The sequence below is a fragment of the Suricata suricatta genome, chromosome X (assembly GCF_006229205.1).
Source record: "Suricata suricatta isolate VVHF042 chromosome X, meerkat_22Aug2017_6uvM2_HiC, whole genome shotgun sequence".
Lineage (NCBI taxonomy): Eukaryota > Metazoa > Chordata > Mammalia > Carnivora > Herpestidae > Suricata > Suricata suricatta.
Window position 1 is genome coordinate 75,684,952 of NC_043717.1, and position 18,038 is coordinate 75,702,989.

An 18,038-nucleotide genomic window follows, 5' to 3' on the forward strand; every position below is an offset into this window, starting at 1 on the left:
GATGATATTTTCCTTTGCCTAATTCACAGAGATGATATGGTAGGGATCCCATTATTAAGAAGTGCTTGGTAAATTCCAAAGTATTCTGCAATCATAAGCCAGAAGCAAGATGAAGTGAAATGCTCAAAAAGCTGCGGACAGGAAGACCTTCAGCAGGGCTCTAAGCAAGGGGTTCACAACCCCTTTTCATGGGGCAAAGTTGGATCTATGATGGTCAATCGTGTGACTTCCAGGAAACCAGTCTCTTTCTCATCTAAACTGAATATCCCACTGCTAGAGGGGGAGTGGCATGAGGATTAAATGACCCTGTGACACCAGTGAAGTCAGGGATCTGACTTTAGTCCGCCTAGGTAAACAGACTAAAGAGCAGAGAACTGATTGTACACTACCTTGGTTGCAAGTACAGAGCTACTACAATGGAATGACAGCCAGGAGTGGAGGAAAGGTGGACTGTAGGTAGATTTTGTAATGAAGTTATGGGCACCTCAACTCATGAAAGTCAGTCCCAAGTTAGAACAGAAAATTGCCTTCTGGGTAGTGGAGACAGCTGGCCCAGCACAATGTGAGCACTCAATACAATGTGATGTGGATGGTGACTGTCCTCAGCCTCTCTCTTTATGTTATTCTCTTTGGCCATAGGCTTTCCAGAGATGTGTGCGGATGCAAGCCACCAATGCCCAGAAGGAAGACTGAAAGAAGGGATGTAGATATTAATGGCAGACTTAGAGCCCTGGTAGTGAACCCCTCCTCCGCGCCCTAGCTCCCTCACCCTTAACCCCCATCGCCAGGGTCAGCACCATCAGGCTTGGGAGAGTGAGAGGGTTTCACTTCCGCCTGGCTGCAGGAACCACAAGTTCCAGACTAGGTCGGAATTGGAATAATCACAGTCCAAATCCACCCAGATGTTCCCATACACCCAGAAGTGCATGCATCCCGCGGCCGCGGGGCGCACGTGAGCCCACGCCCTGAGCGCCCGGCCCTGCCTCCTGCCAGAGCATCCTCAGCCGGCGGCCACAGACGCAGCTGCCGCCTCCTCCTCCTCCTCCTCCTCCTCCTCCTCCTCCTCCTCCTCCTCCTCCTCCTCCTTCTGCCGCCGCCGCTGCCACCGCCACCGCGGTCTCCGTTCCACTCCTGTCCTCGTTCCTTCCCCAGTTCCTGCTCCTCCTCCCGTCCACCGCGGCTAAGGGCAGAACCTTCAGCAGCGGCTGCCTGCGCTCGGACCGCCCGGGGAGCCTGGAACAGGTCTGTGCTGGGGGGCGCTTTGTTGCTGGTAGTCGGAGCGCCGCTAGCTCCCTGAGCCGCCAGGAAGGCACGCGGCGGGCGCGGGGGACGGTTTTTCTCCGCGTTGGGTCTTTTTCTAGGAATAGACGGGGTTCGATGGGCTGGGAGGGCAGCCCGGTTCCTTTGGCAGTTGGCCGTCCTTCTGGCTTTGTGGCGAGGGCCAGACTCCCGCCCCCCCCCCCCGCCCACCCCTCAAGCTCTCTTTCTCTGCACCCCCACTCCCCGCATCCACTCTCCCGAGCTGAGCTTTCTCTTGTTCTGGGAGCTCATGGGTGGGGGCGGGGAGAGATGGATGGAGCCAATCCAGCGGGGCACCTGGGTGCATGGGGCTTTGTTATATACAACAAAAACCAGTCCACACCAGCTTCCAGTTCCAGGCTAGGGTGAGTCTGCCGGCGGTGTGGGGTGTGGACCGGGCACACTGGGGAAGTGAGAGAATTCGAGGGGGCACTCCCTGTGAGTGTGACTGGGCACACAGGAATGTGGTGGCCTGTGTGTATGGGGAGATGGTGTGGGGTTTGTGTGGGATGCCGTGAGTATGAGTTGGAGTGTGGGGGTGTCCTGTGTGTGTGTGTGTGTGCGCGTGTGTGTGTGTGCGTGTGTGCGTGCGCGCGCGTGCGTGTGCGCGCCATGGGGCTAGGTTACTCCTGACATTACATGTCCTTGGGTATCATCCCATGCCAAGCCAGATTGCAGTGACACGCAAGCAGATCAGGTCCAACCTGTTCTGCCCACTCTAGAAGGGTAATGATGGTTTCAAAGTGATGGAAATCCCGCCAGCTTGGGGCTGTTGCTTAGGACTTCTGGTTGTGGAATTTCCAGCCATGTTGACCAAGTCCTACTGAACATCATTATTATTCCCCCAAAGACGCCCAACTCTCTTAGCAGGTTTCCTTCTCTCAGCCAATGAGGATCCAAAGTTCTTACAGGGATCCTGCAGTGCCTCTTCCTGCACCCCTTTAATTAGTGGATGCTCCTGTCTTCTTTACTGCAGTGATGTTACTTTTTGGCTAGGAGGTAGAAGCTATGTTTGGAGAAAAATGAACATACTAGATGCTCCTATGTATTAGTAGTGAATTTCGTTCAGAGGCATTTTTTTTTTCTCCTTGAACCATAAGATGTCAATTGGTATGGTCTTTTTTTTTTTTTATCAAAGAAGAAATCAACAAAAATGAACACACCTGCTAGACCTTCTCTCATACATGTTATTTGAGGTTTTAATAAACCATTATTTTTCAGGGGCCAAAAATACCCCGGCAAGGGTAGTGATTGTTCAGTCAACCAACTGACATTTATTAAGCACCTGCAATGTGCCAGTAGTAAGGTATTAGAAGTAGATAAATGAATAAATCATCATCTCAGCTCCCAGGGAGTGCACAGTCTGGTAGGCAAGATAGAGTGTGTAAGCAGATGATTATAGTAGAGGATGACAAGAGTTAGGGTGCTGTGAGAGCACAGAGGAGAAGTGCTTGGCTGGGGGTGGGTGGTATGATCAAGAAAGGCTTTGTGGGGGAGGTGACATTTGAGTGAGTCTTGAAGAATTAATTTACCAGGTGGCTAAGTTGAAGGAACAGCATGTATAAAGGCAAGGGGGTCATAGTTAAGTAAGACTGCAGGGAGTCCTCAGAAGTATTACTGTCACATTGTCAACAAACTCAGAATGAGTCTCTCTGGATTGGGATAATGATTCATGGTGAACTCAGAAGGAGCTGGTATTGCAGATTGATAAAGATCAACACACATTCCCATCTTAAGGAATGCCCAGCTCATTTATAAATATTAGTGTTTTGCTTTAAGCAAATCTGCTGCTTGGAAGTATGTATTTCAGGCAAATGACCTAGATGGACAGTATTCACATTGCAGAATTTGTTGCTTTACAAAAGGCTTCATAATCAGATAATCTTAAATAACCGTTCCCCTCTGACCTTTATAGTGAATATTTTTTACCAAAAATCCATTTGCACAGAAGCTTTTTTGTATAGCCAATAGATGGATAAAGAAAGATATACCTACATTGAATGTAATTTTTGCACAGAAACTTAACCAATTTCATTGCAGGAACTTTCCCTTATGGTGTGGGTGTTTAGGAAATACTGAACATTGAAAGCATGATGGTGGTAATAAATATGAAGTCCATTGTCTGATATCTTTTATCATTTGGGTTGTATATAAGATACAAATTAACCAGGACAGGGTCTTCAGGGACTTTTTACATTTTAGATACTGTTAGTGGTGTCACTGGTAATTAATAGTAGCAGAGGATTTCTGTCTCGTATGTTAGGCACATAGTTAGAAATGGATATATGAAGACTGACTTGAATGCTCATGCAGTTCAGCTGGAGTAGGGGCACATTCTGGGTCTCCTGTTTTGTTTTGTGGTGCTGATTGTACGGGCTGATAAATGGCACTGGAAGTGAACCTACGATATTAGTGATTTCTGCTGGAAGAGCCTGAGGGGCACAAAATTTTGCTAGTCAAGAGTATGGGCTCTGAGGGCTTGGACCAGCATCCTGAGCACCTCCTCCCTTAAATGAAGACCAAAAATAACCCTGGGCTCTGTTTGAAAGGAATGCCCACACAAGTGGTTGAGATTGAATTGACTTTCCCCCCTAGCCTGGCCAATGCACTGAGGCAGAGGAAATGATGGCTCAGGGTCCTTTGGACGCATCAAGGTCCTCTGTTCACTAGCATCAATACTGATACCGGAAAGTAGCAGGCAGGATCTCTAAGAAACACCCCCTCCCCCCTACACACACACACACACACACACACACACACACACACACACACACACACATACACAGCTTGGGCTGGAAAGGAATGCATGAGTCTGCTGTGCAGGTACTTGTGTAGGTCTAGTGCTTGGATCAGAGATTCCCAGCATATGTTCTGAAGACTAGTTCCACAGGATGTTAGTAGGAGTTACACACTCACATTCAGACACACAGAGAGTTTTGTGGTCAAGTTATATTTGGGAAAGTCTTGCTTAAACGAAAACAGGTTTGTTTAATTCAGGGTTTCTAAAAGCCTTAACTAGGTGAATGTATATTATGACTCTCTAGGAGAATGGAATATGCAGCATTTCCCAGATGTATTTGCCCACAGAAACTGGTGTAGCAACAAGCATTTGTGTGGACTGCTATTGAGAAGAATATTCTTTCAGCAACGCCAGGCAAGAGCATTTCCCACCGAGTTCAGAGTTCAGGAGCTGTCGGTAACTTGTTGGGTAAAGTTGGATGACTTGTTTTACTCTGTTAGGCTTTCCTTCCCTCATGTGTAAAATGAGACTGATAATAATCATTGCTCTCACCGTCGGTGAGTCTGTGATGGTGTGATGGCAACTAAGATAATATCTCCAGAAGTATTTTGAGCTTCTAACAAGAAAGGCTCTATGTAAACTCGAGGTTATTATGAAAGGGAAGTGCAAAATTAAGGCAATTATCCTGATCATTCAGGCCCTAATTTGTTTTTCTGTTGCACTATTGGGCAGACTGCCTCAGTTCTCTGCTTTGCTTTGACTGGAAAGACCTATCCTCATTCAACCTTGGGTGACTCAGTTCTTTGCACTTACTTTCTTTCACATCCTCAGAATTTCAGTATGGCCTTTAATTTCCTGGAACAGAGGTATCATCAGTATAGCAGTAAGAAATATCCCACCAATTTGAACACACCCTGCTGACCAGAGAACCCTAGAGGTGGGAATTAAGTTTATTTGGAAAGTTGCTTTTAGATGTCAGACTCCTTTTCTTGCAGAAGTAGTTCTAAGAGGCCATTTTGGAAGCAGCCACCACAAGGTTCATGTTCAGTGGCCCCAGTGCCCAGTCTATGTTGTCAATAGGAAGGTGTGGCCATCTTTAAGGAAATTGAAAGGGAGAAGAGAAAGCACTAATGTGACTATTGACCCCCTCTGATTCCCTTGCCTCTTCATTAATTCCCTCAACCTCTCTTCTCTATGAGCTGCGTCAAAAGGAGAGTGCGGATCTTACAAACAGCTAATAGTCACTACAAACCCGGTTTGGTGTAGAGGCTGACATGGAGGACTTAGAGTTACCCGTTCTGCAGTGATCTGTACACAGACCAGTCGTTCTCCACATGAAAGCAACAAACTTGGGTTGCAGTAATGATGGTTTAGGTTGGCCATGAAAAGAAACACTGTGACTTTAAGACCATGATACTGGACAGTGAGAATGAAGTCCTTCTCTGTTCTGGGAAGTTTCCTCGCAACACCTGTCCAGTAGGGGAGATTCGTAGAATGGTAGCACACCAAGTGCCTTTCGAAGTTCATCCAGCACAAAGCTTCTGTCTGAATGCGAAAAATGCGGGAAAGTGAAGTGAGTTGTCTAAGATAACACAGCTACCGTGTGACAGAGCAGAAGTCCTTCTAGAGGCTGAAACTCATATCTGCTGCCTCCTAAAGTTCTTTCCACTAGACTGGCTGTCTTCTTGTGCACTTCAGGGGAGTGTGGGTTGGCTCAGTGGGACTTGGAGGTCACATCCATGTCTGAGTTGTGTGTGGGCTCTGTAGGGCAGCTTTAGAAGAGGAACAGGTTTCTAAGGGAGCACTAAAAGGCTATGCTTCTTCTATCTCTCTCTTTCCATTCTTATTGAGTGTATGGTTGGTTGATTCGCCAAGCAGCCAGCTGGAAACCTGAAGACTGGATGTACTTCGTAGATACTCAATGAATGGATGATTCAACCATGCAAGTCCCTCTTTCTTGGTGGTTATTAACTTTTTTTGTGGACCAATGAGCTCCTTGAATGTCTGATGAAAGCTACTGAGGCATCCCCCTGAAAAGGGCCCATATTCACTAGCATGTGCACGTGATTTCAGGGCTGTCTAGGTGGCAGATACCTGCTCTGCTGGCTATGGCTACACAGCCTAGGGTAACTTGATGATGCTCCCCAAACGCTAAAGATTCTCAGATCTGGAATTGTCAACCTTATCTTGGAGGGAATCAGAAATACTGAGATAAGGCTTGTGCTGAATAGACTGGGGAAGGGAGAGTTTGTGTGGAATTTATTTAGGTTGTAATAATGGGATTGAATCTAGTTCTTGAGGTAAAAATAGAAAAAAGATTGCAATGAATGAGCCATGTCCTCTTCTCCCAACCTTAGGAAAAAATGCGGGGAAAGAAGGCTTGGCAGGAAGAAGGGTGGGAGATTTGAAAGTATGGGAGGCAGGTTCTAGAAAGGGTGTCAATTATACCATAATAGCATGAAAGGCCACTCTTCTAACAGAATGGGGCATCCTTTTTGCTTCCTTCCAGTGTTTCTTAACCTAGTTCAACTCCTAAATATCAAGAGCTCATGGTTTGGGTATTAGAAATTGTCTTAGATGTCGGAACACCATGTCCTTGAAGAGGACGTTTTTAGAGGCTGGGAGATTGTGGGGGAGTGGCACAGCTTGCTTCACTTCTTGTTTAAAAAAAGCATTTTTCTGATCAAAATAATACATGCTCATGCTTGTAAAAATAGAAATATCAAGTAGAATGTTCCTGGTCTCTCCACCACTGATCCCTGCCATGTTCACTGTTTGGTATGTAGCATTTTGTGCATGTCTTTATGAATATTCACATATAGATTCAGGTGTATAAAATCAAAAAAGATGTGACCATTGCTCTGTGTACTGTTCTGCAACATACTTTTCATGGAACTCTATGTTTGGAGGTCTTTCCTGGCAGCTTACATGTAGATATTTCATTCTTGTTAATAGCTGCATATTAGTCTGTTTTACATGGTTGTGACAGTGTCTTTAATCCAACTCTCATTGATGAATTTTTACATTATTATTTTTTTAGAAACATTAAATATTGGTGCAGCATACTTCCTTTTATATGAATTGCAGCTAGCGTTTATTTTTATTTTTATATTTTTAGAGAAGGAGAGAGCATGAGAGCAGGGCAGAGGGGCAGAGGGAAGAGGGAGAAAATCGTAATTATGGAGCTTAACTCGGGGCTGGATCCCATGATCCTGGAATCACAACCTGAGCTGAAATCAAGAGTTGGACACGCAACTGATGGAACCACCCAGGTGCCTCTATTGCAAGTTTTTTTTTTGAGTGCTAGAGAGGTTGAACACCTTTTCATATGTTCATTGGCCATCCATATCTCTTCTGTGTTGCCATTTCATATCATTTGCCTCCTTTTCTACTTAGTTGTTCTTTCTCATTTGATAACTGCAATCTTTTTACATATTTCGGATAGTAGCTAACTTATCTATTTTGTAAATATGTTAAGCAGTTTATTGTTTACTTTTTCACTTGGATTTTAATGTCTTCCAGTGTACAGAAGGGTTAAAATTTGAAAAACCCTAATTGGCACTCTGTTCCTTTGTGAGCACTCAAACAATGTCACAGTGAATATCCTTGGACTATATCATATGCATTGGTCTCCTTATGTCCTTAAGACAAATTCCTAGGACTGGCTTTGTTCAGGTAATTTTTTTCTAGATATTGCCAAATTGCTCTCTAAAATGTTTTGTTTTGTTTTCTTTTCTTTTCATTTCTTTTCTCTCTCTCTCTCTCTCTCTTTTTTTTTTTTACCAATTTACACTCCAACCACAGAGTATAAAAGTATACTTTGCTCCTCTCCATAATGCCTTCTGAAAAATATTTCAGTTCTTTTTTTAAATGTCTATTTACTTGAGAGAGAGAGGGAGGGAGAGAGAGAGAGAGAGAGAGAAAGAGTCCCCAAGCAGGGGAGGGGCAGAGAGATAGAAGGAGACACAGAATCCAAAGCAGGCTCCAGGCTCTCAGCTGTCAGCACAGAGCCTGATGCAGGGCTCAAACCCAGGAACCTTGAGATCATGACCTGAGCTGAAGTCGGACGCTCAGCTGACTGAGTCACCCAGGTGTCCCAAGATTTCAATTCTTAAATCAGGTGTTAGGCAGGAATTCATGTTTGGCACCAGGAAAGGCTTGGAGCAGAAATCCCTAAGTGCACATGAAACACGTGTAATACATGTTTCACCTTCAATTATTGATGCAAACATGCTTTTTAATTTATTTCCAACTGAAACTGTGTCAGACACATTTTCCAATATCAGGTCCCTCTAAATTCACTGTGAAATAACGTCCATTCGGGGTCATTTCTCCTGGCAGCAGCTGCAGCAGTGGACAATGGAAGATCGGCTCTAGAAATCTACCTCGGAAGACACTTAGGAAAAAAGCCACTGCTGCATCTTCACTGACCTCTGAGGTCACCTGGATTGGTTCCAGAATTTTCCAGAGCTCAGTGCTGAGTAGGAGTCAGCTTCTATCCAACCTGACTTCCTGCAAAGAGGGCAAGTTTGAGGCCCTCCCATGAGGAGTTATTCGACAGCAATAAACAGTAATGCTGCCCTCTGCCCGGGCTGGCTTCATCTTCTTGTATCTCTTTTCTTCCGAAATCCAGATACTACCGTCATGGGTCACAGGGGATTTGGTGTTTACTTTAGGCCACAGGTATGGTCTATGGATTAGAAGAAAGTACAAATCACAGGGGTCATTTGTGTGGTTTCAGAGCTATCTTTTGTCTTTAGAGCGACAGTAGCAACCTTAAAATCCCTTGTGGGTGGCAAAGAAGCCTACCCATTTTACAGATTGAGAAGACACATCTGGAAATGAGAAATGCTCTCAAAGTGAGCCATTACTGCAAAGTGTTCCTGACCTAACCCACCACTTGCTAGCTAAAAATTTGGCAACTTGTCTCCTCTAGGGATGGACATAGGTGTCTTTAAACTGTCGCTTCCTAATCTGAGATATTTAAGAATGCCCTTTGGACTTACCCATCATTCACTTTACCTAGCATGGTCTATACACAAACCATCACTGGGATGTTTTTGAATTGTCTGAAGATGGGTGGGTTATTGTACCCAAAGGAATAATTTGGATTATTTGAACTATTGACATTTATGATGTGTGGTTTGCCACTTACCTCAAAATCTTGGTATTTGGCAAATGGCTTTAGATCCTATCTAATATTGGTTGTTTTTTTTTTCTTTTAAAGGTTTAGAATCAAGTAAGGATAGTTCACAGGGGAACTGATGGTCAGATAATATAGTTATTAATGTTTGCGGCCTTGAAAAAGAAATGGGTTTGGTTGTAAAGCTCATGAATGCCTTATCTTAAAGCTAGGGTGTCTCTTCAGTGCTGAATAATTTAGAACTGAAGCATTGTAGCCACAAATATGGTCTCTACACATAAATCATGTGTTCTGTTTCTCCTTGCGGATGGTCATAAGGGGAAAGGCCATATTTTCTATTCTTTTTAAAACTATGCTTGATGCTTTTAGTAGAACTCGGGATCGACATGTTTTGTTTCCTACTGAATTATTCTACAAAGGTGGCATTGATTTTTTTTAAGTTTATTTATTTGCAGGGGGGCGGGGAGGAGCAGAGAGAGGTAGAGAGAGAATTGCAAGCAGGCTCTGCACTGTCAGCACAGAGCCCAACATGGGGCTCGAATTCACAAACTGTGAGATCATGATCTGAGCTGAGTCTGGACACTTAACCAACTGAGCCACCCAGGTGCCCTGGAAACATGACTTTTTAACTCTTGATAAGAACCAGGAAGGACATCTCTCTCCATACTTAAACTAGAAAGGAAACATCTCATTGAGAGGAGAGATAATAAATGGAACTTCCAGTGACTTGGGAGGCAAAAGATCCAGGTTCCAATTCTGGTTTGAGCTTGAATTAGCAGTGTGACCTTGCACAGGTTCTTAAATGTCTCTGTGCCTCAGATTCCTCGCATGTAAAATAAGGACATAGTGAGGAATAGTTGATCTATACCATAGTGTCTTCCATTTGAAGAAGGCATACTCATCACCAAAGCTGAAGTGTGCTTTTGTGACAAAATCACTTAGGGGCACGTTAAAAAATATGTGTATTGGAATCCCCACTTCACCCAGCTGAATCTGAAACTCCCAAGAGTGAACCCAGGAAATCTGTGTTAACTGCCTTCTTCAAAGAAGTCTGTAATCCCTCCTGTGATAACTTTCAGGAGGCAGGAGCCCTTGGGCTTTCTGGCCTGAGGGAATGGAATCATTTTCCCAAATGAGAAAGTCTGGGCTTCCCAGTAGCTCTGGCTGAGAAACCTATGACAGGAGACCAAGTCCGAGGAGATTGGGTTTTTTGAACTAGTTCCCTGGGGCTGGTCTCTGCGTAGGTGAGTGGAGAGTGGAATGTTCTGAATAAGTGCAGGCCTGGATGAATAGACTGACCAGTTATTCAGTCGTGAGCATATTTCAGGCCCTTTGGCACAAAATCTTCAGTAGAAGCATTTCTGAGAAAGGACAAAGCAGTTTCCAGAACTCAGACTCGTTCTGCCCAAGCTCTCCTTGGAATCCCATTTGAAGGTTCTACCCCTCCTTGACTTTTTACATTTTTATTTCACTTCCCTTCATCAAGCTCACAGAGTGGCAGTGGGTTCTCTTGCTTGATGGGATTTCAATACCTTAGCTTTTAGATTTTTTTAAATGTTTTATTTATTTTTGAGAGAGAGAGAGAGAGAGAGAGAGAGAGAGAGAGAGAGAGACAGCATGAACAGGGGAGGGTGAGACACACACACACACACACACACACACACACACACACACACACAATCCAAAGACAGGCTCCAGGCTCTGAGCTAGCTGTCAGCCCAGAGCATGATGCTGGCTTGAACTCACGGAACCGTAAGATTGTGACCGGAGCGTAAGTCGGATGCTTAACCGACTGAGTCACCCAGGCGCCCCATCAACACCTTAGCTTTTTATGTCCTAACCTCCCCTAACCCCCACTACACTATTTCGCCACCTCTCAGCCTCCTCCATTTCTATCACTGATTTGATTTCCTCCAACCAGAGGCACTGCCTCAATACTCTCTTGCTTTCTAACTACTGACAGGAAAGGAGTCAGCATCAATGTATGCCCATAGGCCCCACTTGTTTTCTTGTATCTCAGCCTTCAGGCTTTCACTTCATTGCTGGGAGAATTGTAGCCAGAAAGATGCTTCTCCAAGGCAAACTTTCAGAAACAGCAAATCTTTCTCTTTATATATAGTGGCCGTTGATGCAGCTGTATGCCAGGTACCTCACTACTCTTGTGACATGCATTGTCTCATTTGGTCCCTTTTACAACTTTGTCAGGTCAGTACCATCAGTATTCTCATTTCCACAAAGAGGGAAACTGAGCCTCAAAGAAGCTAACTGGCACAAGTTCATTCAGCTGGTGAGTAGCAAAGTGGGTCTGTCTGTTTGGTCCTTGGATCTGAATGGTGAAACAGAACTACAGTAAATCCTTGGTTTGCAAGCATAATTCATTCCAGAAACATGCTTATAATCCAAAGCAGTCGTATATCAAAGTGAATGTCAAAACCCATTGGCTCAATTGTGATCATGTGGCATTCGGCGTCATGTATGACTCGTATTGCAAGACATCACTTGTTTGTCAAGTTAAAATTTATTAGCAAGATTTCCTCATCCTGTGGAACACTTGCGGAACAAGTTACTTGCAATTCAAGGTTTTACGTACTTGGCTATTAAGTGTTCCCTGTAGTAATAATGTGGTTATGCCAAAGGCTGATGTATGCAGCAACAGATTTTCTTGGCTGTGAAGTCTGAGCCCCGAAGTATCTGAGTAGCCTCAAACACCAAAATAAAGAGGAGAGTTCATTTTATTGGCAGAGTGATGTTAGGGTTCCTGTATATCATTGTATGAATGGGGCTAGGAAACAGATTTTTATTTTTGTGCATTGATAATAGTAGACCAGTACATCCTGGCTTTAAGAAGTAAACTCTGGAGGTCTTGTGACTATTCTTAGTTTCATAGATTATAGGGATGTGAAACGTACTGGTTATTTTTCTCCTCCTAATTCCATCAGGAAGCTGGTGCCAAGGCTATAGATTACCAGAGGGCTGCATTGACTTCCAGGATGCTCTCAGCTAATGGGAGATTAGATATGGGGAGATAGCCAGGGAGAGGGCCCAGAATAGGGTGAACAGTCTTGTTGGCTTGGATTCTTGGATTTCCAGCTCACCTGAACCCTTGTCTGATTCTCATTATCACACTGGAAACATACAGCAAGGAATATTTGGCATCCACTAATACAGACTCTTTATACTAGGATTGATAGCATTCAAACTCATGAGCACAACACATCCATGCACAGACATTTCCAGAATATACCCATGGGGCGGAGTGTATCCTCAAACCCTAAAGTAATACCCCATTTGCAGGAGCCCAGCTTTTCACTTTGACTGAAGTGTGTGCACTTAACACTGCTGCACACAAACAATATGTTTTTCCTCTTTCTTGGCTTTTTCCTGGCAAAATCTTGTATTGGATATAATTTCTCTAAAAATCTCTTTCTACTTCGAGCCCTCAGTTGAAGACTTCCACCCATTTTCTGCAACAACGCTTCTCTTTACTGTAATCCCCAGTTATGAGAGTCAAATGATATGAAGGTCTTATGAGGCCTCAGGTCTCCCATCTGTGATGATCCTGAATTCTCCCCTGTTGTGGAGATAGTAGTGCAATCAGATGATTGAAAACAAATGGCCTAGGCTATGTTTTCGAGGTTATCTTTAGGTTTTCCCTGGCAAAAGAGCTGTTTTTGAAAAAAAGAGAAGGTAGTGTAAGGTTAAACGACCAGGAACTCCAAACACTTGGCTAAGACCACATCCCTGCCTTCTCTCCTACAAGCTGTTTTTTTTGGAAAGTTTCTTAACCACTTCACTGCCTTGGCTCTGTAAAATGGAAAAAGTTAATCATTTGTACCTACTTCATAGAGTTCAGGTAAGGAATCAAAGCCACAATATAGGTCAAGAGTCTATCCCATCATTCCTGCTCAATAAATGGCAGCTTATTTTTGTATTATTATGAGTACATGAAGCTCTGTGGAGAGGTATGGGCCCTGGCTCAGTTTGAACAAGTCACTTAGCCCTGCTAAATTTTAGTCTCTTCGCCTGTGTAATAAAAGGGGCTAAAAGAGTAGTTACCTTTTAGGGTTTTTTTTTTTTAAATGAAAACGATAATTCCCACAAAGTTCTCAGCATAGAGCCTGGTACATAGAAGTGTATTGTTGTTGACAGCCAGTTGCTGACCTCAGACCTCAGACCCCTGGCTCTTGGCCCCTGGCTTCTTGGTGACCTGGCCACCTCTAAGCCTTACTCCTGCCTTAGCAGAGGCTTCTGATGCCTGCATGGTGCACATCATTTGGGATAAGCAGAGGAGAGGGCCTTTTTTCATGGGTACCTCTTGAGACTGAGAGGGCTTCCTGCAAAAACACAGCACAATGCCAAATGGGCTGCTTCTGGATAGCAGCTGATTCCTGGGCCTGAAAATGGTTCTCGGAGTCACAAAACTGGGTATGGGGCAGACCCTGCTTACATTCCCAAAGGAGGATGGCCCCATGCAGCATCTTCATTGCCCCTCCCTCACCTCCCCTGGCAGCCCTGCCAGCCATGTATTCCCTGCTGGCATTCCTCCAAGACAACAGGCTGGAGAGTCCTGTGTCTCCTCCCCAAGTAATACATCAAGTATGGCAACCAGATGCTACCATAGTGACAGTTCCTACCTGAACAGTAGAGCTGGGAATTGATCCCTGGTGACAGGGCCTGCCTTGAGGGGGGTCCACCTCCCAGGGCATCACCTGCCCCAGCCTGGTGACCAAGCAACCTGCCCTGGCCCCCTTCCCACCCCCACTGGCTGCGTACTAGTCTCTGAGCCTTTCTCGCTAAATTAATCCCCTGCCTCTGGAGCCCTAGAGTGACCATTTCAGGCATATGCTGCATTCATTGGATTCCCCAGTGTTTCTGCCTTAGTTCAGCCTTCATTATTTCTTTCTTGCACTATTCAGTATTACTGCTGCCACTGTTGATGCTATTAATAACAGCAATAAGAGCTAACATTTATTGTGTGCTTATTAGATGCTGGGCATTTACATGAATCATCTCATTTTTTTAAGTTTTTATTTATTCTGAGTGTGGAAGGGAAGGATCAGAGAGAGGGAGAGAGAGAATCCCAAGCAGGCTCTGTGTAGTCAACATGGAGCCAGACACAGGGCTCAATCCCACGAACTGTAAGATCATGACCTGAGCCCAAATCAAGAGATGGATGCTTAACCGACTGAGCCACACAGGTGCCCTGTGTACCATTTCATTTAATATGACAATGTTGTAAGGTGTAGGTACTATTACTGTTCCCATTTCACAAGGAAGGCATAATAACAACATTTAATGAGTGCTTACTATGTGCTAGGCACTATGCAAAGGACCTATGTGTCTCTTTTAATCCTCATGATAACCTTATGAGGCAGACATTGCTGTTACTACTAGATCTGTGTGTCGATTTGAATTGTAAGGGTTGAGATAGGAACCGGGATATCTACAGAGTATTTAGAAGGGGCTGCATGACCCAGGAGGACCATTAATGTATGTTAACAACAAGTCTTTCCTCACCACTCCTTCCACTTGCTCATTCCAAATCTTGCTGGGCCCCGGGCCATGGCTGGAGATGGAATGAGGGCAGTGCCACCCTTAACTGCTTGCAGCTAACGAGGAATAGTGCCTCCTGCCTACTCTGGGTTGTTTTGGGGATACCTGGGATCAGGCTGGGGCAGCAGCACAGTGGAAGGTACCAAATAAAGGTCATGCAGCTTAGCCTGGAGTTCAGACTTTTTATTACATGACTATAGATGACTATAACATACATTGCCAATAGTGTTTATCTCACACAGACACCATACTCTAGCCATACCTACTCAAACCCCAGAACTTACCTTGTACACAAATACTCAGTCCCATGGCTTTGCTCATGGGGACTTCCTACTAGTTCTTCTCCAAAACGTCTTTTTGGACCATCTCACCACTTTACAGCTTTATTCTTTCATCCTTTCAGCCCAAGGACACATATTGAGCAGCTGTCATATACCAGATGCTGCACTAGGCACTTAGAATATGGTTATGAACAGAACAGAGGTACACCCTGCCCTCACGAAGCTCACAATCTAATGCAGGAGATAGACGTTCCACGAATAAACCCAGGCATGTAGATTTATAAACTGTAGTGAGCACTGAGAGGGAAGACATCAGGGCAGTGTTGAGAGATGGCAACAAGACAGACTTGATTTGGATGGGAGGTGAATCAAGAAAGGCCTCTCTGGGGGAAGTGACATCAAAGCTGAGACCTGAAAGATGAGTAAATATTAACAGAAAATGTTCCATGCAGAGGGAACAGCTTGCACAGACACTCTGAGGTGGGTGCTTGCCATATTCAAGTGGCTGAAAGAGACTGTAAACTGGGGAGAAAGTGGCATTCAGTGAGGTTAGAGGTCACACAGGGCCTTGCAGGCCATGGGAGTGAGTTCTGTATGCTGAGTGCAGTGAGAAGTCACTGACGTGTTGAAGTGAGGGCTCAAGATAATCTAATTTATACTTTTAAAATAGCACTCTGACTGCTACACAAAATTGGACTGCAGAGTGGCAATAAGAGATATAGAGAGAGGCAAGCTAGGAGGCCTGGAGAGTAGGCCAGTAATAGAGAATGCTGGTGGCCTGGATGAGGTGATGGCAGTGGACATGGAGAAAAGTGAACTGATTCAGGACATATTTTGCAGCTAGAGCCAACTTGCTGAGGGACTGGATATGTGAACTGTGGGAAGTGAGCAATCAAGGAAGACTTCCATGTGTCTGGCTTGAGCAAGATGTCTGGCAGGTACTACTGAGGGACATGGAAATGTATCCTGAAGCAGATTCAGGGTTTAGCCCCTCTGTGCCACATTTCATCTCTAAAGCTCATTTAGCATAGATCCTATACTACTTTAAAAAAAATATATTGACTTTTGGGAGAGACAGAGAGTTCGAGCAGTGGAGGGGTGTGTGTGTGGGGGGGGGGACAGAAGGTCTGAAGTAGGCTCTGTGCTGACAGCAGCGAGCCAGATGTGGGGCTTGAACTCACCAACTATAAGATCATGACGATAGCCAAAGTCAGATGGCAAATGACGGAGCCACGCAGGCACTTCTACTTTGTTTTGATGATAGCACGAGTGTATTTGTTGTCTCCCTAGGTAGGTTTTAAAGTCTTTGTGACACTGACTGTCTTACTCATGTCTGTATTCCCCAAAGCATCCAAGACATGATGTATTGAAGACTGACTGATGGATCAATTAAGGGAAGGAACTCCTTCCTCTTTCAACTTGACTCTTCTCACTAAGGTATCAGACATGACTCTGGAGTATGCTTTTTTTTAAAAAAAATGTGACATTCTCTTGAAGAGATGTGTGCTTTGACACAGACTTTGAACTGCATGCAGTCATTAATCACCTTTTGAACAATTGCTGCCGTGTCAGCATGATACACTGGGCACATGTAACCATGGTTCTCAGAGTGTCCTTCAGCATTGCAGCAAAAGCTATGTATTCACAGAAGGATGGCCTCATGGGTGTGTGTAAGCCAGCTCAGGATGGGCAAAGGAGAAGATAAGAAGTGGCCTAAAAGTCTCAGTTGTTCAGGCAGGTGAAGACCTTAGTGGCCATGGGTTTTAGCATGTGGAATCTGAAAACACATACTGTAGATAGCATGCTCTGGAACCTTAGGTTCAGTCACAAAGGAAGCAAAATGTAGCTGGCTACCACGTCCAAACAAAAGAAGACAAAACAGAGGGGCCCCCATTGCTGTGTTTATGTGATTCCTTTAGTCTACAGAAGAGTTGTCTGATCCTACAGTTCTGAGTTAGGAGCCCAGGATTCTGAATTTTTATAAGTATCCCTGGAAATCCTGGTACAGGTGACCCATGGGTCACACTTTAAGATGGCCTGGTTTCAGAAATCAGCCTTGGTACGAAATCAGATCCAGCTTGCTCCTTGGGTAAAACTCAGTTCAATCCTGCTCTCTTTTTAGGGGAAAATCCAGAATTGTTCTCAGGTACCCAAGGAACTTTGCACATGGCTGTAGACATGCACAGACATCCAGATGAGTCACTGAAAGAGAGATGTAACTAACAGTCATTACCACTACAGTGGGGAGGGCAAGGAGGAGCTGACTGGCACTACAGGTCCACTTTAGCTACGGCCTCAACAGGGTGGTGTTTGATGAGTTAGTCTGCAGAGGCAGCACCCTGCTTAGTATTAACTTCAGGATTGCTTTTCAAAGAATGGGGTTGGGTTATATCAGTTCTTTATATATTTTGGATACTAACCCCTCATTGGATATGTCATTTGCAAATATCTTTTCCCATTCGGGAGGTTGTCTTTTAGTTTTGTTGATTGTTTCTTTTTTGCCGTGCAGAAACTTTTTGTTTTGATGTAGTCCCAATAGTTTATTTTTGCTTTTATGGCCCTTGTCTTGGGAAACATAACTAGAAAAATGTTGCCACGGCCAATGTCACAGAAATTATTGCCTGTGCTATATTCTAGGATTTTTATGGTTTCAGGTCTCACATTTAGGCCTTTAATCTCTTTTGAGTTTATTTTGCGTATTGTGTAAGATAGTGGTCCAGTTTCATTCTTTTGCATGTGGCTGTCCTGTTTCCCCAACACCATTTGCAGAAGAGAATGTCTTTTTCCCATTTCATATTCTTTCCTCCTTGTTGAAGATTAATTGACCATATAATTGTGGGTTTATTTCTGAGTTTTCTATTCTGTTCCATTAATCTATGTGTCTGCTTTTCTGCCAGTACCATACTGTTTTGGATACTGCAGCTTTGTCCTATAACTCAAAAGTCCAGAACTGCAATACCTCCAGTTTTGCTTTTCTTTTTCAGGATTGTTTTGGCTGCTTGAGGTCAGTTGGGCTTCACCC